This window comes from Loxodonta africana, chromosome 13 (assembly GCF_030014295.1).
Source record: "Loxodonta africana isolate mLoxAfr1 chromosome 13, mLoxAfr1.hap2, whole genome shotgun sequence".
NCBI lineage: Eukaryota > Metazoa > Chordata > Mammalia > Proboscidea > Elephantidae > Loxodonta > Loxodonta africana.
Window position 1 is genome coordinate 62602008 of NC_087354.1, and position 27447 is coordinate 62629454.

Below are 27447 nucleotides of genomic sequence, written 5' to 3' on the forward strand. Positions count from 1 at the left end.
GTAGAATTCAATCTTGTGGTAATGAGATTAGCTGAAGGAAGTTAAGTGAAACTTTACTGGGAATACAGGCTTTAGTACACGCAACTCAGGTGAAAGAACAGGCTATGTGTGTGTATTTAAAGCTTCTGATCACCTAGTAATTATAAAAAAGGACTAAGTATGTCAATTCGAGGTTTAGAATATGACTCTTGTAAGTATATGGCCCTTGAGATTTGTCCCTAGGCTCTGACCACAAGTAATCATATTACCATGAATTGTCAATATTACTTCCCTGAAATTGTAAATATGCTTCCTTTGATGAGTAACTTTTTATCCACCACAGAAAGTTTTAAATAAATTCATACATAATGAAGTATATCAACTCCAGATCATTTCTACTTTGAGTTCAAGATCTGGAATAAACTTTTTAAATTATTAGTTTTATATAATTAATATTTAAAGAATTTATAATGTTTAAGAGAGCCTGGTATATTAAAGAATCTGAGCATAAATCGAAATGTATAATAGATTCTGGAATTAAGCTTTTAAACTAAAAATGCCTAAGACTAAGTTTTTAAAAGTAAGAAAACTGGAGATGCATTGTATTTGCAGGTTTATTTTATGAGATTTACAAGACTATTTTAAATGCATAGGAAGGATTTTCTTGCTAGGGTTTTGATTTGAGCTGTCAGGTGCTGAACTGCTTAAAAAAAAATCCTAAATGTATTAAATTTTAAGTAGAGTCCAAAATATTTGAGGATATGCAATTTACTAAAATTGTCAATGGGACTTATTATTTACAGTAATTTAGTGTATTCAACTTGAGTTAATTAAATATTCATCAAAGAAAAAGAGAAAATAATTGTTCTTTATTCATTTTATAGATAGTAGAATAAGATTTGATAGTTAAAAGCTTAAAGAAAAGCTAGATTCCTTTATAATGACAACTTTAGTAAAAGCTTTATTAACTTAAAAATTCAGTAATTGGACATAGTCCTTGTAATGCACAAAAGCTTCTTTAAGACATTTAAGAACTCACACTAATGATGTTGTCATGAAAACTACACTAAAGCCATTTTTCTCAGCTCCAGTGGAGATACCTTTGGGGTAGGATCAAGTAAGATTTAATGTATAAAATGACTAAAGTGAACAAATCATTTATTTTAAAGAATGGAGTAAATTCTAGGCTATCTTTATAATGATGTCATCTTAATAACCTTGCTTTACTTCATATTCTCTTCTGTGGCAGTTAATTTTGAATTCGGATGAAATCAGGTGTGGTTCTCATTCACGAAGATCCCCCCTCTAAGAGCATTTCCCAAGGAATGCCACATGACAAGGAGGGTGAGAAGACTAAGTAGTAAACAAAACGAAAGGTTAACTAGCATATCCCAGTATGCTGGTTTATCTAATGCAGAATGCCATTTCTTGCTATACCAAATGGTACAGATATTCCTGGGTTTCTGTCTCTTCTCAAAAATCATGTATGAAATTTTAAGGTATGAAAATTTTTTATAAAAGTTTTGATGATCCTGGGTGTGTATTATTGCATAGAATTCAGTTAACGAGCACAAACTGACTACCTTCAAGAACTAATTCTTTACAAACACTTTTCTTAAGGGTAGAGGAAAATGAAAGCATAAGATAGGCCTTGTATGTAATCTCTAAGGAATGTCATTTAACAACTAGCTTTCCAGGATTAAAAAAGAAAAAAAGCCCTGATTTGTAGCATTTGCAGATTTCCATGGTGTAATAATCTCACATTGGCCAATTTTCAACTTTCACCATAAAGATGCATACAATTGCCCAAATGGCTCAGGCATGAACTAGCTCCAGCACACCACTACCTCTAATTCTCCAGTCCCTGTTCCTTTATTCCAGCAGCTGATCGCACCTGCCAAAAATAATAAAAAATGGATGTAATAGTCTTAACTCATCTTATCTTAGACTCCTGACCATGAATCTCAAGTGGGTTTTTCATTCTACCAAGCAGTCATGCTATATACCCCTAGTCTATTCATTCTTCCAGTATCCCAGACAATTGTTTTATACCTTCTCCTTTCTCCTCAACTCCAAACAATGCCTCCCCCATTTTCACAGACTGTCTGCTCATATCTAAAACCTATCCCTACACTTATGGGTCAGAGTCCATCACCTGGTTTACTCAAGGCATCGCTCATATAATTCTCCCCACTCTCCCCTAAAGCATCTGTTTCTAGCTCTTTGCTGGATTAATACCACCAGTTAAAATGTTCCAATTGCTATCATTTTTTCTTTTTTTTAAGCTTCTCTCAACCGCACCTCTTCCATCAGCCGCTGCACCCTTTCTCTGCCCCCTCTTCGGTAGAATTACTCTTGAAAGAGTTGTCTGTATTCAGGTCAATTTCTCCCCTCAATTGGATCCACTCTCTCTCATATCCACTCCAAACTGGCTTTTGCCATAATCACCACGACATCAGGAGTGCTCTCGTCAAAGGCACTGTAGTGTCCCACCCATTCCATTGTGTCCCAGCTCAACCTGAAAATGAACAGGGTCTGCATCTCTGTCTGAGAGCTCCTCCCAGATTCTATAAAAGTGCCACTCATGTTAGGGGGAAGCCAGAATCACCACTCACCCTTGTCCCCAGAAGTGTTTATTGAGAGGATAAAATACCACAGTCCCTTTGCCTCTTGGGTAGAACAATTCTGAGGTGTTTTTATACTGTTTCCTAAAGCTTTCCTGTGGGATTAACTGTGGTTTAGTTATGGGGACTTACTGTTCCCTGTACCTCTTACATAAACTTCTCCCTTGCAAACCCTTGTCTGGAGCCTGCTGCTGAGGGAGCCAAAACTAGCAGTCACCAAATGACCTCCATGACACTAAACTGAATAACCAAATCTCAACGTTTTTCCTACTTAGCATTTCAGCAGGATGTGACACAGTTGTTCACTCCCTTCTGCTTGAAACACTTTCTTCTCTTGGCTTCTAGATCAACACACCCTTTAGAGTTTTCTCTTAAATCACTGGCTACTCCTTCTGTCTTTTTTCTTGCTTCTTCACCCCACTTCTAAATTTTGGTGTGGCTGCATGTTAGTCTGCTCTTCATCATCGTCTTCATCAATCACTCCCGTGACTTTATATACCATTTCTATGCCAAAAACTCGTTCTTCCTGAACTTCACATTCATGTGTCAGAAAAACCCAAACTAAACCTGTTGCTGTTGAGTCAATTCTGACTCACGGCAATCCCATGTGTTAAGGAGTAGAACTGCTCCATCAGGTTTTCTTGGTTGTAATCTTTACAGAAGCAGATTGCCCGGCCTTTCTTCCATGGCCCCTTGGGGTAGGTTCAAACTGCCAACTTTTAGATTAACAGTTGTCTTAGTCTTCTAGTCCTGCTGTAACAGAAATACCACAAATGGATGGCTTTAACAAAGTGAAATTTATTTCCTCAGGGTAAAGTAGGCTGTAAGTCCAAATTCAGGGTGCGGATCCAGGGGAAGCCTTTCTCTCTGTCGGCCTTCTCATCAATGTTCCCTCAGAAGCTTCTCTGCACAGGGACCCCGGATCCAAAGGATGCACTCTGCTTCCAGCACTGCTTTTTTGGTGGTTTGAGGTTCCCCTCTCTGCTCGCTTCCCTTTCCTTCTTACCTCTAGAGAGATAAAAGGTGGTGCAGTCCACACCCCAGGAAAACTCCCTTGACATTGGATCAAGGATATGACCTGGGTAAGAGTGTTACTATCCCACCCTAATCCTCTTTAACATAAAATTACAATCACAAAATGGAGGACAGCCACACAATACTGGGAATCATGGCCTAAACAAGTTGGCACATGTTCTGGGGGTACACAATTCAATCTGTGACAACACTTGATTACAAATTGCTTATGCCACCCTGGGACTTTTAGCATCTCCACTGTGATGTCCCATAGTCATTTCAAACTCTGCATGTCCAAAACTGAACTTCTTCCCCTCCTCACACCCACTCCACTCAGAACACTTTCCATCTCATTTAACAGCAACACTTCCTTCCACTTGTATAGACCAAAAGCCTTGGATTTATTCTCGACTCTTCTATTTTTATCAGCAAATCTCCTTGGCTTTAACTTAAAAATATATCCAGAATCCAGTCACTTCTGACCACTTCCACTGTTTTGATCCTGGCTCCAGTCATCATCTTTTCTCATCTGGATAACTTCATTAGCCTCATAACAGGTCTCCCAGAGTTTATTCTTGCCCCTCTATAGCTTCTTTTCAACACAGAAGCTAAAGAGGCACTTTAAAATGTATTTCAGGTCATTTCACTCTTCTGCTCAAAACCATTCAAAGACTGTTCCATGTCCCTAGTGCAAAAGCCAAAAGTCCCCTCCTCCAACCATTTCTGACCTCATCTCTTCTTACCTTGGCACCCTCAGCTTGCTCTGCTCCAGTCACTCTGGTTTCTCAGCTGTTCCTTAAACACAATTGTCCTGTTCTTGCCTTAGAGCTGGTGTTTAGCTCCTCCCTCTCACCTGAAATAATATTCCAGGTGAGGCTTAAATCCTCCATCAGGACATTTTTAAACTTTGCTCAGATCTTACCTTCTCAGTGAGGCCTACCATAACTGACCTATCTAATACTGCAACTTGCCCTCCCTAGCCCCATACTTCTGATTCCCCTTATTCTGCCCTATTTTTTTTTTTTAATCTGTACAATTTATCATTTTCCAACAGACAATGTAATTCGCTCCTTAGAAAGAAGGACAGTGACACTTTGTCTCACATACTTTGAACATGTTATCAGGAGGGACCAGTCCCAGGAGGACATCATGCTTAATAAAGTAGAGGGTCTGTGACAAAGATGACCTTCAATAAGATGTGTTGATACAGTGACTGCAACAATGTAGACCAGGCAATGTTTCATTCTGTTCTACACAGGGTTGCTATGAGTTGGAACTGACTGGATGGCATCTAAAACAAAAACAACATCTAAGAACTGCAAGGTTGCTTATAACATCAAAAAAAATGAATTCATGTAATTCACTAGAAATTAATAAATAATAAAAACCAAATTATTTTCCCAATAAATTCAGAAAAAGCATTTCATAAAATTCAATAATAAAAACTTTCATCAAACTAGGTATAAAAGAGAACTTCCTTCATTTTACAAAGAATATCTCCACAAAACATACAGCTAGCACCATTCTTATTTTTTTAATAATTTATTTTTGTTGCTGTTGAGAATATACACAGCAAAAACATACACCAATTCAAGTTTCTACATGTACAATTCAGTGACATTGATTATGTCCTTTGAGTTGAGTTGTACAACCATTCTCACCCTGCTTTTTGGAGTTATTCCTCCCTCATTAACTTATACTCACTGCCCCCCAAAGTTCCTATCTAATTTTTCAAGTTGCTGTTGTTAATGTGATACCATAGAGATGGATCTTAAAAGAGCATAATGCTCAAGGCATACATTCTTTACTAGTTAAACAGCATCATTCTTAACAGTTAAATATTGAACAGTTTCTCCCTCAGATGGACATTAAGGCAAGGAAGTTTTCTTTAATATTATACTGGAGATTTTTAGCCAATGCAATAAGACAAGGAAAAAAAAAAAGTACCGTGCCAAGCATTGATGAGAATGTAGAACAATTGAAACTGCAATGCATTTATTTATAATTATCTCACATCTTTTCTCTTTGAAAGTAATTTTATTTTATTCAGTTTCTTGCTGATTCTAAGTTATATATTAGCTCTGTAATGATGTTATTGTTGTCCTCAATTTATTTCCTTAAGTATGCAGTCCCTGTTATTATCTTAATCTGTTGCATTATCACCTTGTGTTTGAAATCATATTTTATCAAATTTGTGGTCTTGCTGCATTTTTCTATAGCATAAAGCAACTCTGTGGCATTTTTTTCTTATGTAATTTTTTTCTAGGTTGAGTTATTTGTTTTTTACAAATTCTTTCAACATCTTTGCTACATTATGTTTGCATAGTTGCCAAAAGATCTCTTTTCATCTAGCTCATGTTTTAGGTGGCTTTTCTGAGCTCAAACATCATATTAACTCTGTTGTAATGTAGCTTTCTTTTTTACTCCAGGTACACTGCATATCTTTGTGCAGCTTGTTTATTGCAAAGGGCATCTGGCCCAGGATGCAATCAGGGCTGACATTCAACTAGGCCACCATTCATGGGGCTGCATCTCTTAGTGAGTGCTCTTTTATCTAATTAACCCAAGTGTGAAATATAGTAGCCCTGCTAGATTCTCTTCCTACTACAATAGAGACCATGCTTTTGTTCCTTCCAAGTTATCATTTCAAATCTACTTATTTCATAGTCTAGCTGCTTTCCTAAAGCTTGAGGGAATGGAAGTGAAAGGAGCTCAACAGAGGGACCTTTTTTTTTTGGCACACCTTGATACGTGAGCTCTGTTCTCTTGAGATTTCTTAAATGCTCTGCCCACGATTCAGACCACATGTTTGCAAGCGGGAGGATATTTCATTCCCATGAGGATAATCCTTAGTCTGGGAATTCTTTCCTCAGTTCACTGAGGGCCTCTGGAACTTCCATCTCAGGCAGATTTTCACTCAATTTATTCACTGTTAAAAAATAGATAAATAAATAAAAGTGTTCTCCACAACAGCCATTTAGAGAACTTAAGTGAGAATACTCAGAAATTTCTTGGCTCAACAGTATAGTTTCTTTGCAGGATGGTGATTGTTGGATCTGAGCTGCTTTGTCCTGCTCTGCCCAGAATCATGGTTGTTTCTTTTCCTTAGTGAACCACCTTTAGGTATTTTGTTGCTATTATAATTTTGGAAACCCTGGTGGTGTAGTGGTTAAGTACTACGGCTGCTAACCAAGAGGTTGGCAGTTCGAATCTGCCAGGCGCTCCTTGGAAACTCTATGGGGCAGTTCTACTCTGCCCTATAGGGTCGCTATGAGTCGGAATTGACTCGACGGCAGTGGGTTTGATTATAATTTTTGAGGGTTTTTTCATTAGTTTTTTTTTTTTTTCTTCTGTGCCCTCTCTCTCTTTTTATTGTGGTGGAACTATGCACACCAAAACATAAACCATCACAATTTCAACATTTACAACTCAACATTAAAAATGATTACATTTTTCACGATGTGCCACCATTATTGCTCTCCTCACCTAAAACATTCCATCAATATTAACACAAACTCAGTGTCCCCCTCAAACAAAACCTCTCCCTTCCCCTTCCCTCCCACCCCTGGTAACCATTGGTAATCTTTGGTGTCTATATATTTGCTTATTTCATATAAGTGAGATTATACAGAATTTGTCATTTTGAAACTGACTTATTTGGCTCAGCATGATATTTTCAAGGTTCATCCATGTTGTGGCATGCATCAGAACTGCCTTTCTCTTTACAGCTACATAATATTCCATTGTATGTATGTACCACATTTTGCTTATTTATTCATCTGTTGATGGGCATTTTGGTTGTTTCCACCTTTTGACTTTTGTGAAAAGTGATGCAGTGAACATTGGTGTACACATTAGTTTTTGTTCATTTCATTAGGGAAGAAAAATTCTATAGTACAATTTCTATCTTTTAAAAAAAACTAAAAAATCAAATGGTACAATAGAAAAATTATTCTGAGTAAAACTATTATGGCTTCTTAAGAATAATATACATTGTTGCCTGATTAGAGTCGGTGCCCCAGAGCAATTGAGCCAATGAAGCATATTTGAAGTCAGAAAGACTGAGAGAGTTTATTTAGGAAGTGACACCAGTGGGAATCTAACAGTAACGCGGACTGTCTCTATGGAGACCCAAAAGGCTTTTTTTACAGTACAGCTTATACATGATTTTTCTAAAGGTTAGAAGTGTCTTTGTAGCCTGCAGATGGCATGGCCGGAGGAGTTATTCATTACAAGATAGTGACAAAAGACTCTTTATCAGACTAAAGAGATACAGGCCAGACATCATTTTATCAGGCTAAAGATATACATGTCAGACACCTCCGCTGTAGTCTCCATGGGGGAAGGAGTCGTAAGCCACAGGTGGTCAGGCAGAACAAAAGAAAGTTATTAGCATCAGATCAAAAACAAAGTTATTGCATCAGATCAAAACAAAGTCATTAAAGGTACGTGGAAAGGAGAAGTTAGGCAGAGGAAGGAGAAAAACTTATGAGTTTATCATGGCATTAGTTATGTCAAGCTCTCAATCACTCATTTTGAAAAGGAGAAAACATGCTGTGGAGTATTAGGGTCACAACAGGAAGGTCCAATGCTGTGATCTAGGGTATTGTAAATTTGATCACAGAAAATCCTTAGTTTACATAATTAAAGAAAAAAATTTTCCCAAAGGTTAGCTTTTCTGCCTCAAAAATTTCTGCAACTGTTTAACTTCCCTTTCCCTCTATTACCTTGGGTTATCAAGACGAGGCTTATGATTTTCCTGTGGGGGATAATTATCACAGAAGGGAATATAGAAATCTTTGTTGCAGGGGCTGTGTGGGTACAGAATAAGTCAATGCCATCATAGAAAAGACAGAGTCTTGTTCTCCTCTTTTCCTTCTCCTACTCTTCCTTCTTCTCTCTCAGACAAGGTGATTTCCTTGTCATAAAAGATTCCTACCATTCCCTAACTCTTTGCTTCTCCCACTTTCCATATCCAACTGTAACCAAACGAGGGTTCTTTTCCTGTCCTATTAGCCGTTGGAAATAAGATGGATGCCACACAACCGGTTGCAAGGAAAACAGAAAGTGGAAATTTATCGTCTGCACAGACAAGGAACAATGTGGGGTCTAGTGACAATAAGGCCAAGTGTTCACTGTCTAAGGAGGCTGGGGAGCTTTTTGTTTCCAATGGCGTCAGGGGTTGGGTTTGGTACCCAGAACTCTCCACCCTTAGCCCTCCCATGTCCATACTTGAAGGTCTGGATATTAAATCATCTTCTGTCAGATGTGCGTGTATTGGGACTCCTTGCTTCTAAAATGAAATGGAGTGAAATCATGGAGTGGGAAATATTGTTCTTTCTGGTGACAGTTGGGTCCGGGGTGGGTTGAAGGACGTGATCTCTTTAATCTGTGCATGCTTCAAGGCATAGCTTGGGCTAGTTCGGTGGATGGAGCTACTACTTGCTGAGGCTTCTTGAAAAATGCTGCTCAAAACAAGCTTGTGGTTAGCAAGACAAAGAAAGGGGAGGGGTGTTGATTGGGGTTTTCGATCCCCCCCTAATAGGTTCCTTTTAATCTTAGAAGGGGTTTAGGGCCAAAGGTCTCACCTTCTGTAGCTTCTTCTTGCTGGCTAGGGGCGCTGGCATAGAACTGGGCTCTAGCTGGAACCTGCTCAGGGGAGATGGGGTGATTTCTCTGTCGAAGTATCATTTATAGGTGTAAATTCTGAAGCCCAAAAGACAAAAACCTTACTAAAAGGTTAAGCAGACAAGGCCTGAATACAAGCAGCAGGATGACCATGGCCAAGGATCTTAGAAGGGGAAGACACCATGTTAAACTCGGGGTTGTTGCCTTTACTATATCTTAGATATCTTGTGAATTTGGGCCTTGGTTGAACATGGGTAGTCATTTATTATGAAGGGACTCGAGTTCTCAACAAGGGGCCAGGATCCCTATTACTGCTCCTGCCCCAGTTAGGATTAAACCCAGTGCCCTCTTTAGTCTATTACCTGAGGCTCGCCTGGAGGCCCAGTACATGCAGACACTGGTGCCTGAGAGAAACAGAAATCTTAGGGAATGTTGACCTGTGGTTGTGACAGGGCCAATGTAAGAAGCTGTTCATTCACAGCCAGGAAACAGCAAGCAAGGCTGCGGTCACCCACGCACGAGCCAGACCCACACACTCAGACACATCTATCGGGGGCACACAAAGATTCAGTGATGGGATAGCCACAGAGGGAGGCACTAGCTCCTTCGGGCCAAGCGTTGCTCCACAAGTTCGGGGCCGGGTTGGTACACCTGGCTCTTGGGGCTTTGGTTGTGTGTGTGTGTGTGTGTGTGTGGCATTATAAATGTGTTTCAGAGGTAATGAGTGTGCCTGGGGATGTAGGCCCCATGTTGTTGGACAAGCAATAGTCAAGGAGTAAATAAAAAGTTCTCGGGAAATTCTTGGATATTTTTTCTCAGTAGATATCTCTATGTAACAGACTTGGTTGGTCAGATTAGTCTGGAGATAAATTGTCTCATTCTAATTATCTGGGGTTTTAGCAGTGCAGTCAGTGAGACTCTGGATAGTCTGTTGCTCAAAGTCCTTATTGTAATTAATGAAAGATGGGCCAGGGGGAGACCCATCATCGCATGGGGAATCTAGTGGTGTTTTTAGTAGGTGGGGGCACCTGGACCAGGACTGCCTCTGCACTGTGTTTAGTTCTGGTGGGGGAGTGAAGCAGACCCAGTGATCCTTTAAGTGGAGAGCATTTGAGGTGTTTATGAGATAATTATCCTGCCATTCTGGGGGCCCTGTTTTTCTTCTAGAGACACAGGAAATAAACAAGCAGGATATAAGGCCACATATAGGTAGTAAACTTGAACAGAGTCATGAATAGCAACCTGTATAATTGCCAGGGTATGACAATCAACTGGCAAAATTGTCTATCACTTTAAATCTTCTGAAACCTGACTTTTTCAATTATTACTGCCTTGTCAACTCTTACTGTTCTGCAGGGCTTGTTGGTCACTATCGTGAGTAGCAGCCAGCTCAATGCGAGAGTTATGGATCCACGCTCCCTTTTTGGCGATCTTGATTGCAGTGCCGGGGGTTGTTCTCCTGTCAGGTCTATAGTGCTCTAGGTTCTTGACACAGAGAGAGAGAGACTTCAGGTTGTGGAAGAGTCTGTCAGGTGTACCTGTAAAAAGAGTCAAGCACCCCTGCCACAGAATACAAATATTGTTTAATAGCGAGTTAGCTTTGTGCATGTCTCTAGCCTCCAAGGTATCCTCAGGACCCAGAGTAATGAAGCCTTCCCACAAGTTACGGAGGAGGGGATGCCTATACATAAGCTCAAAAAGGCTTACCTTAAGTTTGGTTTGAGGTGCAATGCTAGTCTTGAACGGAGCCTAGGGAAGGGTCTTAGCCCATGCTGATTAGGTTTTTTTTTGTAAGGTTTAGTCCGGTGAGATTCAATAGTCCAGTTTACCTTTTTCTTGCAATCTTTTTCGGATCATATTCCTGGTGCTTAGTCTCCTCTTACGCTGCCAAGAAGATCTTGTTGTCTTTTTTTTTTTTTTTAAGTAGTGGTCTTTAATATTGAGAGGGACCATACAGAATGACAAATGGTACAGAGCCAGCTGTCACAAGACTCTAAAACCTGATCTAATAGCAGAATAAATCAATACACTTACATTTAGGTTTTTCCCGGAAACCCAGGACAGTCCGGTCTGGAGTCATCCCTCCCTTTCTTCTCTACCTTTCTACTTCCTTCTCACATTTTTCTTTTCTCTTCATTCTTCTTGCTCTCTGCCCTTTTACTCCTCTAAGCCTCATCAATTGTTTCTTTCCTGTCCGGCCCCTATTTTTGCAACCATAAAGGTCTTTTGTAGCTTATGGAAAGCTAGAATCAGTCACTATTATTAGGGTCACCGTTCTCACTGCTCACTTGGCCTGTAAGTCAGCCCTTTGGTGGCCTTGGGCCACTACTGTATCTTCCTGTTGATATCCTTTGCAGTGTACCACAGCCAGAGTGGTGGAGAGTGACACCACCTCAAGGAGTTGTAAAATCTGTTGGCCATGTTTGATTTCTTTACTGACCCAATTTAAAAGCTCTCTTTGTTTCTACAAAGTCTCATATACATGTAAAAGGGACACCACAAACTCCGAATCCATATAAATGGTCACTCATTTGGACTTGGCCAGCCACAAGGCCTGGATCACCGCAACCAGCTCAGCTTTTTGGGCTGAGGTTCTATTTGGGAGAGTGTTTGCCCTGAAGACCTCGATGTGCCTGACAACTGCATAACCCACTCTCCTTTGGCCACCCTCAGCTAAGCTATTCCTACCTCTGAAGATCTCTAAACTGGCGTCTCTTAGAGGTTGATTTTGTGGGTCTGGAGAGCTAACACAGACCAGGCCCACCGTCCAGACACAGTCATGGTAGACAGAGTTTCCCAGGGACAGAGAGGGAAGAGGGGTGGCTGAATCTGGAGTGGCAACAGATTGGACCGATGTTCTGGGATTACTGACTAGAGAGATCTCATTCTCTCTTGGGACATTGTCAGTGGCCCTCTTGCTCACAATATGCACACTGGTTCTCTCCCAGCAGGGGTCAGGGCCAGGCCTCACTAGGTTCTGCAGGTCTTTTCCTCTTAGGAGGCCTATACCATTTCTGTACTGCTGTTGCTGCTGCCGGTAGCACACCCTGGCACTTCCTGTCTTTGTCTTCTTCTCTGTTGTTACAGGCCTTGAATGCCAATTCCACTAGATGTTTGATACTCATAGTTACCCCTCCCTCTATTTTGTGAAGTTGGTTCCCAGTATCTGGGGCACACTGTCTTATAAAAATATTACTGACCATGTGAGTATTTGTTGGGTCTTTTGGATCTTGTTCAGTGTATTGTCTAATGGATCTATCACTCTTTTGAGGAAGGTTGCAGTGTCCTCAACTTTACACTGGTTAATTTCATATACTTTGTTCTAATCTAAGAGCTTAGGCACTCTACATCTAAAAAAAAATACATCTGAAGCCCACTAAAAGACAGTCCCAATATCAGGTGAGCCTACCATATTCCACTGTGTGGTTGTGGTCCCAGTGGGGTCTTGAAGGGGGAGGATGTCATCGACTGCGTCCCTGGTCCATCAAGCATCATGTTGCCTCTGGGCTTCCTCTCCGCCTTGCCTAGGGCCACCTTCTTCTCTTCCAGGGGGGAGGAAGGTGCTTAAGAGAGATTGACAGCCTGCCCAGGTGGAATCAAAAGAGTTGAAGATGGCGGTAAACAGTTCATACAATTTCTTTGGTTTCTCTCGACATCTTGAGGTGTTTTTCTTTCAGTTAATCAGGTCCATTGTACTAAAGGGAATGAGCCCCTATTCGCCACTGGAGTTGTTTGGTGGAGGGGATGCTGGCAGGGGGGTAGCCCTCCCTGTTGGCTCTGTTCTGGCCTTGCGGCACCCAGGGGCACATTTGTCCCTCTGTAGGATGTCCACCCCCCTCGTATGGGGTGATGGCAAGCGAAGATTCCCAGGATATTTGAACTGCCTTCCCTGGTTAATTCTCCACCCTTTCTCCCCACCTGGCACAGGTCCAGGAGGGAGCTGCTCATGCTGCTGGAGTTGTAAGGGCTGCTCATCACCAACCCTGGTGGCGGCACAGTGGACTTTTTCTTTTTTTTACAATTCCAACTGAATTTATCTCAGTTCTCTGAAGTACACCTTAAGGTTGAATGCTTTGGAATGTTTTTAGGATTATCACTGTTACTACACCTACACACTCACAGGAAGACACACAGACAGACAAACAAAAGACACCAGTTTTAAATGCATTCAGATAGAAGGATGCCCCCCTCAACCTAGAGAAGTGCCCATCAGACAGACAGACAGATAAAGAATACCAATGCAGAAAGGACGTCCCCTAAACCAAAAATCAAAGCCAAAACCAGGACTTCACCATAAATCAATGATCGTAAACTAAATTACCCGTTTTCTGCTGTCAGAGAGCAGAGATAGAGAGAAAGAAAGGAAAAGAGTGTTCCGAAAGAAAGATTGTCACCATGGCTGGGCAACCTCTGAGGGACTTAAATACCCTCTATTAACTACCGACTAACCTTGAGTGATCACAGATGGACAAAGATCGTCACTGATGGCAGAGTGACCTGATACCCTTGGTTTCGGATGGGGCGAGGGACCCCAGCTAGGCTGAGGATGGGTCCCAGGGGCCAGCACCCCCACTTCCCTCATTTTACAACCCTTGGGGTCAGGCCTTAGGACTGTGATATTGCCACCCTCTTCTTTGCCTAGCTCCCGAGGGGGACTGTAACCCCCCTCAGGGGGGACTGTAACCCTCTCAGGTGACCAGTGGAACATCCTGGTCCCTCGCATGCTTACCTTAATTTAGGGTCTTTCCCATCCAGCTTCCAGTTACTGTTTGTGAGCTGAGGTAGGGACCCGGCAGGCCTCTCTGGGGGGCAGGGTCATGATGGCCACCCGAAACTCCTTACCAACCAAATGGGATCGGGGCGCGCCTTAAAGGGTTGCGGGGGTTCGGATGCTCACTGCCCAGATTTCAGAGTCCGCAAATCCCAGCCAGAGTCGCCAAAATCTGTAACCAGACGAGGGTTCTTGCGCAGTCCTATTAGCCAATCGAAATAAGACCGAAGCCACACCGCCAGTTGCAAGGGAAACAGAAAGTGGAAATTTATTGTCTGCACAGAGAAGGAACAAAGTGGGGTCTAGCGACCACAAGGCCGACTGCTCCTTCTCTAAGGGAGCTGGGGAGCTTTTTGTTTGCAATGGCGTCGGGGGTTGGGTTTGGCACCAGGAACTCTCCTCCCTTAGCCCCGCCACGTCCATACTTGGAGGTCCGGATATTAAATCATCTTCCTTCAGATGTGTAGTAGGCCCTTGCTTCTAAAATGGAATTGGGTGAAATCATGGACTGGGAAATTTGTTCCTTGTGGTGACAGTCGGGTCCTGGGTGGGTTGAAGGATGTGGTCTCTTCAATCTGTGCATGCTTCAAGGTGTAGCTTGGGCTAGTTCAGTGGATGGAGCCACTACCTGTTGTGACTTCCTAAAAAATGTTGCTCAAGACAAGCTTGTGGTTAGCAAGACAAAGGGGGGGGGGGAGGAAGGAGTGTTGATTGGGATTTTTACAACCTTCTTTTTTTTCATAAAACAGTGTTTGCAGGAATAACAGGAAATTATCTATTATGGGTATTTTTGAGTTTGCTAAATTGGATCTTCCTTTATAAAAAAAAAAAAATTTTTTTTTTTTTTATAAGCCAAAAATAGTTTTGGTAGTGGAAATAATGCCAAGAGTGCTTGTAAAATAAATAAATAAATAAATAAGTAGTTTTGAAAAACAGGGTAAACAATAAATTAAATTTTAGCATGCTCTCATAATTTTGTTTTTCTTTCTCATTGGCCGAATAGGAATTATATTTAAATACTGACCTTCTTATCTTTTTTTTTTTTTTCTTTAGTAAAAGATTTAGAATTCATTATTCCAAACAACTCCACTTGTTGCAGAACGGTAGACATGGTAAAAGTTTCCTTGGTAAAGATGCTGAAGTATTCAGCAAATAGGCTTGACTCTAAGGACAGTGTAGGTCCATCTAAGGAAGAGTTCCAAGACAGGATCTGTGGACTTGCAATAGATATTTCATGCAAAAACAGTTCTGGGTTGAAATAAGCTAATTAAAATTAAATAAATTTACATGTTATTTTAAATTTTTTTAATTTGTTACGTATAGATATATTTACAGCAAGACATTTTGCAGACATTTTTATACTTTGTTTCCAACTCGATGGCAATGAGTTTCAATGATAGCTATGTTTGGATACAGAGCCTAAGCTATTTCACCCCTATGGTTTTCCATTTCCTCATCTATAAAGTTAAAGATATTGGAATAGAAATGTGTAAACTTGGAAACTTAACCTTTTTGAGTTTCAGTTTCCTCACCTACAAAGTAAAGGGTATAGGATTCCCTTACAAGTTAACATTTAGTTTTTCTTAAAATTCCAAATGCCCTCAAGACCTAAGCAATCAGGTGTTAACAGTGAAAAATTTTCAGTCCTATGAAGTTGGGGAAGGAGATACTAGTAAAAAAAACAAAAAAAAATTTTTTTCCCCAAAGGTGCAAATCAGACAGTTTTTTTTTTTTTCAATTCTGCTTCCAGTCACCATCCCAGGCCTTTAAAGCTACAGAAACTTCTTTGAGGAGGTTACACATCCTATCAAGAAACAATCAAGCTCTTCTGTCTTGCAGGTTCCATGTTTTTAGACAAACTCAAGGTCTATAAATTTACCCTACAGCTTAATTACCAAGGGAAAATCTTACTTCTATCATTTCCAAATTCTTGGTGATGAGTGAACACCGCAATGCAGCGTCCAAGATTTAAAAACTAATGTATTTTTCAAAACAATACAGTTCAAATCTGACAAGGAACCATAATACAATATCTAAAGCCAGTCCTGCTAGGGAGTAAAACATTGCCTCTATATAAACAAAAAATGCTGGAGAATGCTGACTCTAAGGAGGCAAATCGGGAAGCAAACAGATTGGTTAGTCTAATCTATTAGCACCACCTAGAGCAGCTAATTGATTAAAGCAAAATGAGAGTGTGTTTAGGATACAGAAGGTCAAAGGAGCACTTATAAAATAGTAATGAAGGCAGATAATACAAAATTTATTTACCAATAAATTGCTTGAATTTATTGCACTTAATTGTTTGAGGTACTATATTGCATTTCCCCACTAATCCTTACAAAAATCCTGCAAGAGAAGCCCTATTATCTCAACTTCTAAAAATATGAATAAAAGGGATTTTCCCAAGAGCGCCCTTTCCCCAGTGGCCCTATGTACTGGTAACTTAGTAGCTGGAGGTTTGGTACATCTCATTGGTGGCTGGGCATGCCCAATACAACCAGATGGTACACCAAGTGGCTGGTTGAGAAAGCAATATTGAATATTATCCCCTCCCTCCCCTCTGTCAGCTAAGTTCAGAGTTAGCTCTGTCTAGCCAATCCTGTGGGAGTACGAATAGTTTTTTCAGTGAGTGCCCTGAATTCTGTGCTTAGAAAGACAATGCTAGTTGCCTTGTGTCTTAAAAAGGTGCAGAAGAGAGAGACAGGCTGCTGCTGGTCATCTTCAGATTTAACCATGAGTTAAAGTCAGAATCCTGTTCCCTGCAAAAGTATTTCATAGCATTTTATTCTTTCACTACTCTATCAGGATAATACTAAAAAAAACCAACCATCAGGATAATACTAATTCACAAAATTTTGAATTACAGAGACTATGACCCACATATGAAGTAAATGGGTAATTTTATAATTCCAGCCAAGTAGGCACTTCTACAGATTATACCAACAAAAGTCTGTTTGTTCCACATTATACTTGCTTTTCATGTGTAACTATCATGGGAATGTTTTCTAAGGGAAAAAAAAAAATACAACTATACTAATTTTGAATAGATATATGTTTTTATCATGCAAACACCAATTCCTTTAAATGAAATCTTCGAGAGTACATTTGGCGTAACGTTTTGTCACGTTGAAGAATTATAATTACCAGTTTAAAGCAGCTATCTAAGACAAATTATAATGCTTTTCTCTTACTGAAAAACACCTGCAAGTATCTGGTCAAGTGTATCCATCAGCACAATACTATAAGCTTTTCTTCTTTAATGATCTTTTTCTGAAAAAAAAAAAAAAAAAAGGGGCAGTACATTTGAAATACAGAGATTATTTGGAAGTTTTTAGAACACATTAAGGATTTTAATACAGATTTTTATTGTGCTTTTATTAGGGAAAAAAAATGGTAGAGATTTAATAATTAAGTTTTTATGCTTCCCATATGCTCACAGTGAAGTGGCAACAAAAAAGAAGAAAGGAAAGGCACAGTTGAAAACACATTACTTATAGGAACTTCAACAGGAAAAAAAAAAAGAGTGACTGAAAAATATATTAGTTTTTAGAACTTGGAGGCAATAGTGTGGTGTCCACTCATCACCAAGAATTTAGAAATGATAGAAATAAGATTTTCTCTCGGCAATTGAGCTGTAGGGTAAACTTATAGATCTTTAGGTTATCTAAAAACACTGAACTCTCAAGACAGAAGAACTTGATTGTTTCCCGATAAGAGGTATAACCTCCTCAAAGAAGTATTTGTAGCTTTAAAGGTTTAGGGGTGGGGACTGGAAACAGCATTTAAAAAAAAAGAATGACAAGAGTTAAGCATTCTCAGTGCCCATCCAAGCACTCTCCAGAGAGAAAGAAGCCTTAGCTTAGAGGTTTTACGTTACCTGATCCCAATGTTGAGTCAATCCCAGGCCCCTGTAAATACTATTGCTTTTACCTAAGTCATTTGCTTTTAGAGGGTGTAATACTAACTATAATAAAGGGGTTTTCTATTACTAGGTTACATACAGATAATGAAAAGACTTTATAATAACAATTCTTCCATATCATTACAGAAATAATTAATATGGAGAAGAGAACCCCTCTATGCCCTCCCTCTCTGGGCACCCAAAGATAGTAGATTATGAACAAGGGGGCATCCTGCCCATGCTGTTTCTCCCTAAAGGTTAAAAGTAAAACCTTGACCAGGGGAATTTCCTTTGGAGGCAGAAGGAAATGGGAGTTGTCAAGAGGGGTTCAAATTCTTTGTTGTGTGTTCCCCTGTCCTGAGAACCAACCCTCTCTTTTCCTTAAAACCGTGGGACTGACATAGACCACCGCTCAGCTCTGGTAACTAACTAATTGTATTATGAAAACAGTGGATTTCCGTTGTTAGAGATGCCAGCAGGCTGATCCCAACTCATAGCGACAGAGTAGAGCTGACCCTTGGTTTCCTAGGCAACAGATCACCAGGTCTTTTTTCTTTCAGAGCCACTGATGGGTTCAAACTGCCAACCTTTCAGTTAGCAGCCAAGCTCTTAACCATTGTGCAACCAGGGCTCTTACACACACACACACACACACACACACGAATTCACAGGCTAAATAACTAGGCACTTGAGAAGTACGATAACTTCAAAAGGGAGAAAAAAAAAAGGACAACATATGCTGTCTGAAGAAATATTAGAATATATCAACTAAAATTTTTAAAAAATCATGTTAATTGTCCAGAAGGACATAAGAGAAGAAATTAACAATATAAAACAAGAATTAGAGATTACTTTTAAAAACATAAAAAAATAGGCAATATAAGCTATGAATAATAAAATTGTTGAAATAAAGTCCATAATAAATTTGGATAATCAGATGAATAGTAGCTAAAGAACAAATTACTGAGTTGAATAGCTAATAGGGGAATTTCCCCCAAAAGCACCAGGTACTAATAAATAGAAAATACAAAATAAAGTTAAATGATATGAAGTACAAATATCCAGGTAATAAACCCATTGCCATTGAGTCAGTTTCAACTCATAGCAACCCTATAGGACAGAGTAGAACTGCCCCACAGAGTTTTCAAGGAGCGGCTGGCTGGTGGATTCGAACTGAAAGCCTTTTGGTTAGCAGCCATAGCTCTTACCCATTGTGACCCCAGGGCTCCATGCAGGTAATACGTCTCCCAAAAGAATTAAAAAAAAAAAAAAATGGAGGTGAGGAAGTAACTGAAAAAATAATGGGGATGGTTATTATAAAATAAAAAAAATGAGAGATTCTGAATGAAATATTCATAGAGAAACAGGAGAAATGAGTGTCAAACAGGAGAGAAAAGGAAAACTCCACACCTACGTACATTATACACACATTATACACAGTGATATTTAAGAAAATTAATGATAAATTCTAATGGCTTTGAGAAGGAAAAGAATAACTCAACTACAAAAAAAGTATAATCATATTTGGATCAAATTTCTCAACTATAATACTGTATATAAGAAGACAATGAAACAATACTTTTAAATACTGAATAAATTGTTTTGAACCTGGAATTTCCTATCTAGCCAAACTGTCATTCAAACGTGAGGACATAATGGCCTTAGCAGTTGTGGTAGGTGAAATTCTAAGATAGATCTGAAGATTCCTGAACCCTAGTGTAAACATCATGCATAATCCTTGGACTGTAAATACAATAGGTTTTACTACTGTGAATAAGCTTTGTTAGGTGGCACAGTTAACTTTAAGTAAGGGAGATTACCTGAATGGACCTGATCTAAACACATAAGCCTGGTAAATTTGGATTTAGAGGCCAGAGACAAGGGAAGTCAGAGTTTTGAAGGTGGAGAGAGACATTGTCCTGCCTGCCTTGGAGAAGCAAATGCTATGCTCTGGAGAGGACGATGTAACAGGAAACGGTGAGAGGCCTCTAGGAGATGAAAGCAACCTCCGTTGACAGCCAGCAAGAAGACGGGGACCTCAGTCCTACCACCATAAGAAGCTGAATTCTGCCAACAACCTGAATGATCTTAGAAGCAGATTTTTCCCTAGAGCCTCCAGACAAGAACTCAGTCCAGCCAGCATCTTAATTTCAGCTGGATGAGACCCTGAAGAGAGGTTGCAGCCATGCTGCGTAGAACTTGGCCCACCAAAACTGTGAGATAATGAATTTGTGTGTTTTAAGCTGCTAAGTTTATGGTAAGTTGTTAAACAACAATAGAAGACTAAAGCGGAAGTCTCGTCATATAAATACTAAATTGAAAACAACTACAGTTTTCAAATAAGAACAAATCCAAAAAATACTTTGTGACTAGGACAAATCAAGAACAGAAAATTATGCTTTTACTTCACTTACAAATATCGTTGAAAAGTTCCTAATAAAATATTAACTAGTTAATTCCAACTGTATATTTAAAAGACCATGATTAAACACTGTTACTCCTGAGACACAGAAAATGACCCTAAATCTTAGCAGCGAAACACAACCATTGAAATGTTAAAGAAGTAAATCTCATAATTCTGACTCATAGCAACCCTGTGGGAAAAAGTAGACCTGTCCCATGGTTTTGGAGGCTGAAATCTTTTCAGAAGCAGACTGCCACATCTTTCTCCCACAGAGTGGCTGATGGGTTCGAACCTCCGATCTTTCGGTTAGCAGCCGATTAGCTGGGCAGCCTTAGGTATAAATACGAAGTACTCTGCTGTTCAAGTGATGAGAGGGGTCTATATACACAGAAAGGTAGGGGGTTAATGATTGATTGTAAACAAGATCAGCTTCAGCTTGAATTCCTTTGAAATGTAAAGATTGATCACTTGCTTAGGGAGGAATGAATCACCACTCAGGTATGAGATGCCGATCAGTTTCGGTTATACTTGATTGTGGAGTTGTAGTCAACTATTCATGATTGCATTCGGTTCCAGAAGCAAATTGTTTATACATTCTTCCCAAGTGGTTTACATCTTGACAAGTTTTGGTTAGTTATGAACACATTGTTCCCAAGAATAATTGTTTACATCCTGACCCAGCCTTCCAAAATAGTTTGCATCCTGACTTTTTGTTTCCTGAGAATGCATGTTGGCCCCATCATTCTTAGTCTGACACGAGCACCTGCAGTTTGAAACTTTTCCCTTAACATTATTTTGCTCACAGTTTTAAGGGTCAGGAACTTGGGAGGGGCTGAGCTGGCAGTTCCCTCTGTGAGACTCATTTGGTTTCTGTAGGTATTGGCTGGGACTGTCTAATAGTTAAATGCTGAACTCTAGGTTGGTTTTGTATGAAAAAGAACTGGAGTAATTTAAATAGGCTTTGGCAGTTTGATCAAAGAGCCTTCAAAGACTATTGTCTTACTTGGGACTCAAATTTTTTTTTTAGCAGTCAAAGCTGAGAAATGGTGTTATTGTTCTAGCTTGGGTCCATCTTTTCCTGAAAAGCAGTGACCCCTATTACTTGAGTAGGTTGGGAGCCTGAGAGCAGTACAATTTCCCTTATATAAAAATTTCACATCTATTTTTTATTATTACCAATTATACCAACTATGTGCCAACCCCTGTGTTATATTCTTAGTTATGATGATGAATAAGATATTTCTGTCCTAGAGGAGGTTCCAGTTTCAGGGCTGAGACAGATGTGGGAAGAGCTAACCACAATTTTATAGTACTGGTGCTCTAATAATGGTATGAGCAAAGCATTATGGGAGCACAGAGAAAGCTGAAGCAAAATACCGAGGAAACAAAGGTGCCATAGGAGACAGTAGTATACTCCTGCTAAAATAGGACTATTACAATGGGAAAAGATAACATAATTTGTAGTATATCGTAACCTGAACCCTTTGGACAGAAATTGTCAACAACCTTTATATTAAAGGAAGATGTTTCTCACTAATTCAAGATACTTGACCTGGTGCCATATGAGGAAAACAAACTTGTTTTTGCTGGGGTTTTTTTTTTGTTTGTTTTTTGTTTTTGCTTGTTTGTTACTCTTTTTTTGTCATGCTTTTGGAACAGGCTGCTCAGCCATGTCTTGAACAGGACCTGCGCCATTTTTCCTCTCCCTAGCCTGCCTCTGTCTCCAAGTACGATTTTGCTGTTAACTCCTCTAAAAGCTAAACGTTAGCCAATGTCTCCCCTAAGACCATGGAAAAAACTGATACCAGTCTAAGCCTGTCAAGCTGGACGGAGGATGGTGCCAGCCACCACTGGGAATGGCAGGAAAAGATCAACCTGCTTGAAATACATCCATCGAAACCAAACAGAGAGCACACATTCCACAAATTCCTAAAACCTATGGCTCCTTTTCCGTTTAAAACCCTCACTGGCCTGCAGTTCCTAGAGACAGACAGCTTTAGGGGGAGATCATTCCCCTCTATAATAAGCTCTTGCTACCCACCTCACTCCTGTCTCAAAAACTGGCTGTTTGTTGCAGGCAGCTTTAACTCATGAAATTGCCATAACAGTTTGGTTTTGTTAATTAAAATATTTCTTTCTAAAACTCCAGTTTCCTCAGATTATTTAAAAAGACATGCAATTTGGTCTTCAAAAACTAATGTTTACTCTTTTATTTATTTAAAAATTCATTTTAAGCAATATTTGTGAGATATTGATGAACTGCTATGGGACATAGAGAGGTGAAAAATGAAAGTTTCTGGCCTTATTAAGCTTATGGCTTATATCCTGGTAGGAGGGACTAAGGCACAAAAACAGTAAAATATCAGGTAAAATAAAATAAAATGTTATGGAAAATAAGGTGAATATGCTTTGTGTTTTGATCTTTTTTTTAAATGTATTTATTGTGCTTTAGGTCAAAGTTTATAAATCAAGTCAGTCACTCATACAAAAAGTTATGCACACCTTGCTGTGTACTCCTAGCTGTTCTCCTCTTAATGAGACAGCACATTCCCCCTCTCCACCCTGTATTCCCTGTGTCCATTCAGCCGGCTCCTGTCCCCCTCTTCCTTATCATCTTGCCACCAGACAGGGATTGCACACATATTCTCGAGTGTCTGCTTGAGCCACAAATCTTACTCCTCGCCAACTTCGTTGTCTATCTTATAGTCCAGGCTGATCCCTGTCTGTAGAGTTGGCTTTGGGAATGGTTCCAATCCTGGGCTATCGAAGGATCTGTGGACCATGACCATCAGGGTCCCTCTGGTCTCAGTCAGACCATTAAGCCTAGTCTTTTTATAAGAATCTGAGATCTTAATCCCACTGTTCTCCTGCTCCATCAGGGATTCTCTGTTGTGTTCTGTGTCAGGACAGTCATCAGTTGTAGCCAGGCACCATCTAGTTCTTCTGGTCTCAGGCTGATGGAGTCTCTGTTTTATGTGGCCTTTTCTGTCTCTTGGGCCCATCTTTACCATACGTCTTTGGTGTTCTTCACTCTCCTTTGCTCCAGGTAGGTTGAGACCAATTTGTGCAACTTAGATGGCCGCTTACCATCTAAGACCCCAGATGCCTCTCACTAAAGTGGGAAGCAGAATGTTTTCTTAATACATTTTGTTATGCCAATTGACATAGATGTCCCCTGAAACTGTGGTCCCCAGACCCCCATCCCTGCTACTGTGGCCTTTGAAGCATTTGGTTGTATTCAGGAAGCTTCTTTGCTTTTGGGTTAGTCAAGTTGTACTGATTATCCCTGTGTTGTGTGTTGCCCTTCCCTTCACCTAAAAAAATTTATGTCTACTATCTAAAAGTTAGTGAATATCCCTCTCCCTCCCTCCCCACCCTCATAACCATCAAAGAATATTTTCTTCTGTGTTTAAACTTTATCTAGAATTCTTATAATAGTGGTCTCATACAATATTTGTCCTTTTGCATTTGACTAATTTCACTCAGCATAATGCCTTCCAGATTCATCCATGTTATGAAATGTTTCACAGGTTCATCATTGTTCTTAATCATTGTATAGTATTCCATTGTGTAAATATACCATAATTTATTTATCCATTCATCCATTGATTGGCACCTTGGTTGCTTCCATCTTTTTGCTATTGTAAACAGTGCTGCAATGAACATGGGAGTGCATGTGTCTGTTCGTGTAAAGGCTCTTATTTCTTTAGGGTATATTCCAAGGAGTGGAATTGCTAGGTTGTATGGTAGTTCTATTTCTAGCTTTTTAAGGAAGCGACAAATTGATTTCCAAAGTGGTTGTACCATTTTACATTCCCACCAGCAGTGTACAAGTGTTCCAGTCTCTCCGCAATCTCTCCAACATTTATTATTTTGTGTTTTTTGGATTAATGCCAGCCTTGTTGGAGTGAGATGGAATCTCATTGTAGTTTTGATTTGCATTTTTCTAATAGCTAATGATCATGAGCATTTCCTCATGTATCTGTTAGCTGCCTGAATGTCTTCTTTGGTAAAGTGTCTGTTCATATGCTTTACCCATTCTCTAATTGGGTTACTTGTCTTTTTGTTGTTGAGTTTTTGCAGTGTCGTGTAGATTTTAGAGATCAGATGCTGATTGGAAATGTCATACCTGAAAACGTTTTCCCAATCTGCAGGTAATCTTTTTACTCTTTTGGTGAAGTCTTTGGATGAGCATAGGTGTTTGATCTTTAGGAGCTCCCAGTTATCTAATTACTTTTCTGGTGTTTGTACATTTTAATAATGTTTTGTATACTGTTTATGCCATGTATTAGGGCTCCTAGCATTGTCCCTATTTTTTTCTTGCATGATCTTTATTGTTTTATATTTTATATTTAGGTCTTTGATCCATTTAGAGTTGGTTTTTGTGCATGGTGTGAGGTGTGGGTCTTGTTTCATTTTTTTGCAGTTGGATATTCAGTTATGCCAGCACCATTTGTTAAAGAGACTGTCTTTTCCCCTTCTAATAGACCTTGGGCCTTTGTCAAGTATCAGCTGCTCATATGTTGATGGATTTACATCTGGATTCTCAATTCTGTTCCGTTGGTCTAAATATGTGTTGTTGTGCCAGTAGCAGGCTGTTTTGACTACTGTGGCAGTATAATAGGTTCTAAAATCAGGTAGTGTGAGGCCTCCCACTTTGTTCTTCTTTTTCGGTAATGTTTTACTTCTCTGGGGCCTCTTTCCCTTTCATATGAAGTTGGTAATTTGTTTCTCCATCTCGTTAAAAAATGCCACTGGTATTTGGATCAGGATTGCGGTGTATCTATAGATTGATTTTGATAGAATAGAGATTTTTACAATGAGCAGGGTATGTTTTTCCACTTATGTAGGTCTCTTTTGGTTTCTTGCAGTAGTGTCTTATAGTTTTCTTTGTGTAGGTATTTTACGTCTCTGGTTAGATTTATTCCTAAGTATTTTATCTTCTTGGGTGCTACTGTAAATGGTATTGATTTGGTGATTTCCTCTTAGACTTTCTCTTTGTTGGTGTAGAGGAATCCAACTGACTTATGTATGTTAATCCTGTATCCTGATACTCTGCTAAATTCTTTTATTAGTTTGAGTAGTTTTCTTGAGGATTCTTTAGGTTTTTCTGTGTATAAGATCATGTCATCTGCAAACAGAGGTACTTTTACTTCTTTGCCAGTCTGGATGCCCTTTATTTCTTTATGTAGCCTAAAAGCTCTGGCTACGACCTCCAGCACAATGTTAAATAAGAGTGGTGATAAAAGGCATCCTTCTCTGGTTCTGGATCTCAAGGGGCATGCTTTCAGTCTTTCTCTGTTTAGATGGTGTTGGCTTTTGGCTTTGTATAAATGCCCTTTATAATGCTGAGGTATTTTCCTTCTGTTCCTTTTTTGTGTGTGTGCTTTAAGTGAAAGTTTACAAACTAAGGCAGTCTCTCATACAAAAATTTGCTGTATACACCTAGTTGCTCTCTCTCTAATGAGACAGCATACTCCTTCCCTCTTATCTCTGTTTTCCTGTCCATTCTGTCAGCTTCTGACCCCCTCTGCCCTCTCATCTCCTCTCCAAACAGGAGCTGCCCACATAGTCTCATGTGTCTTCTTGATCCAATATGCTCACTCTTCACCAGTATCATTTTCTATCCCATAGTCCAGTCCAATCCCTATCTGAAGAGTTGGCTTTGGGAATGGTCCCTGTCTTGGGCTAACAGAAGGTCTGGGGACCAAGACTTCTGGGGTCCTTCTAGTCTCCGTCAGACCATTAAGTCTGGTTATTTTATGAGAATTTCGGGCGTGCATCCCACTGCTCTTCTGCTCCCTCAGTGGTTCTCTGTTGTGTTCCCTATCAGGGCAGTCATTGGTTGTAGCGGTGCGCGATCTAGATCTTCTGGTTTCAGGCTGATATAGTCTCTGGTTTATGTGCCCCTTTCTGTCTCTTGGGCTCCTAATTACCTTGTGACCTTGGTGTTCTTCATTCTCCTTTGCTCCAGGTGGGTTGAGACCCACTGATGCATCTTAGATGGCCATTTGCTAGCTTTTAAGACCCCAGATGCTACTTTCCAAAGTGGAATGCAGAATGTCTTCTTAATAGATTTTATTATGCCAATTGACTTAGATGTCCCCTGAAACCGTGGTCCCCAAACTCCTGCCCCTGCTATGCTGGACTTCAAGGCATTCAGCTTATTCAGGAAACATCTTTGATTTTGGCTTAGTCCAGTTGTGCTGACTTTCCTGTATTGTGTGTTGTCTTTCCCTTCACCTAAAATAGTTCTCATCTACTAATTAGTGAAAACCTCTCTCCCTCCCTCCCAGGTCTAGTAACCATCAAAGAATATTTTCTTCTCTGTTTAAACTCTTTCTCAAGTTCTTATAATAGTGGTCTCATACAATATTTGTCCTTTTGCAACTAATTTCACTCAGCATAATGCCTTCCAGATTCCTCCATGTTATGAAATGTTTCGCAGAGTCATTATTGTACTTTATTGATGAGTAGTATTCCATTGTGTGAATATACCATAATTCTGTTCTTATTTTGCTGAGAATTTTTTTTTTTATCATGACTGTGTGTTGGACTTTATCAAATGCCTTTTCTGCATCAATCAATAAAATCATGTGTTTTTTATCTTTTGTTTTATTTATGTGATGGATTACATTGATTGTTTTTCTAATGTTGAACCATCCCTGCATACCTGGTATGAATCCTACTCGGTCATGGTGAATTATTTTTTTGATATGTTGTTGAATTCTATTGGCTACAATTTTGTTGAGGATTTTTGCGTGTAAGTTCATGAGGGATATTGGTCTTTACCTGGTTCTGGTACCAGGGTTATGCTGACTTCATAGAATGAGTTTGGGAGTATTCCATCCTTTTCTATGCTCGGAAATACCTTAATATTAGCGGTGTTAACACTTCCTTGAAAGTTTGGTAGAATTGTCCAGTGAAGCCATCAGGGCCATGGCTTTTTTTTGTTGGGAATTTTTTAATTACTTCAATCTCTTCTTTTGTTATGGGTTTATTTAGTTGTTCTACCTCTGTTTGTGTTAGTTTAGGTAGGTAGTGTGTTTCTAGAAATTTCCTCTACATTTTCAAATTTGTTAGAGTACAAGTTTTCATAGAATTCTGTTAACGATTCTTTTAATTT

The 27447-nt window shown here is 39.6% G+C and overlaps 1 long non-coding RNA gene across 3 annotated transcripts; it reads right to left on the reverse strand.

The window, feature by feature from the left end:
* Positions 1 to 565: 565 nt before the first annotated feature.
* Positions 566 to 14699, reverse strand: LOC111752672 (uncharacterized). Of its 3 annotated transcripts, XR_010317442.1 has the most exons (6): positions 13975 to 14699; positions 12655 to 12827; positions 10592 to 10730; positions 9206 to 9323; positions 4725 to 9082; positions 567 to 3611 (listed from the first exon to the last, which is right to left on the reverse strand). It is a non-coding gene; the product is annotated as an uncharacterized LOC111752672 (long non-coding RNA). The 3 variants fall into 3 exon arrangements; XR_010317443.1 differs by having other exon boundaries at positions 566 to 9082; positions 10592 to 10805; positions 13975 to 14698; XR_010317441.1 differs by having other exon boundaries at positions 566 to 9082; positions 13975 to 14695.
* Positions 14700 to 27447: the final 12748 nt, after the last annotated feature.